This window comes from Penaeus monodon, chromosome 19, assembly GCF_015228065.2.
Source record: "Penaeus monodon isolate SGIC_2016 chromosome 19, NSTDA_Pmon_1, whole genome shotgun sequence".
Classification (NCBI taxonomy): domain Eukaryota; kingdom Metazoa; phylum Arthropoda; class Malacostraca; order Decapoda; family Penaeidae; genus Penaeus; species Penaeus monodon.
Genome location: NC_051404.1, coordinates 3,064,858 through 3,065,582, shown reverse-complemented (window position 1 = coordinate 3,065,582; position 725 = coordinate 3,064,858).

Below are 725 nucleotides of genomic sequence, written 5' to 3'. Positions count from 1 at the left end.
TTCTATCTAACAACCTGTTTGTCTTTCTATGTCTGGCTGTTTGTTTGTCCATCTTACTCTCCCCGCTTGTTTTGTCTGTTTGCTTGTCTCTCTGTTTTCACTTGCCATTCAGTCCATTAGTATGTATCTCTTCGTCTGTCTGCCCCCCTCTTTCCCCTCTTTATCAAGCCTTTCTTTTTTCAAAATTCTGTTTTCCATCTCGATTTTCAATAAACCTTCCTTTATCAGACCAAAGAATAAAAAAAAGGTAAAATCATAGCCACGCCCATCTGTAAGGTTAATCACAGCCACACCTCATGATAGCATGCGCACACACAACCCAAGTCCCGACCGCAAGTCACACTAAAATCACATTACACAGAGTACGCGATCCTCCCTCCCCCCAACCACCACCACACACACTCATGGACCCCCAACCCCATCCTCACCCCCCGCCAACAGAGAACATCATCCTCAGCGCGAACAGAACGTCCCTGGAATTACAGTTTCACACGACAGAGTACAAGCCACGCCCGTCTGTCATCGGAGGAATAACCAAAGCCTTCTGTGCTATCGTAAAAGAGGAGGGCTGTCAGACAGGTGGCGATAAGTGTCAGGCGCAGAGAGGGGGAAAGGAGGGGGGGGTAGGGGCGAATGGGGAAGGGGGGAAAGGGAGACGGGGAGGCGGGTGAAGAGAAGTGGAAGGAAATGGTGAATGAGAGTGAGTGAGAGAGGAAATGTGTGAT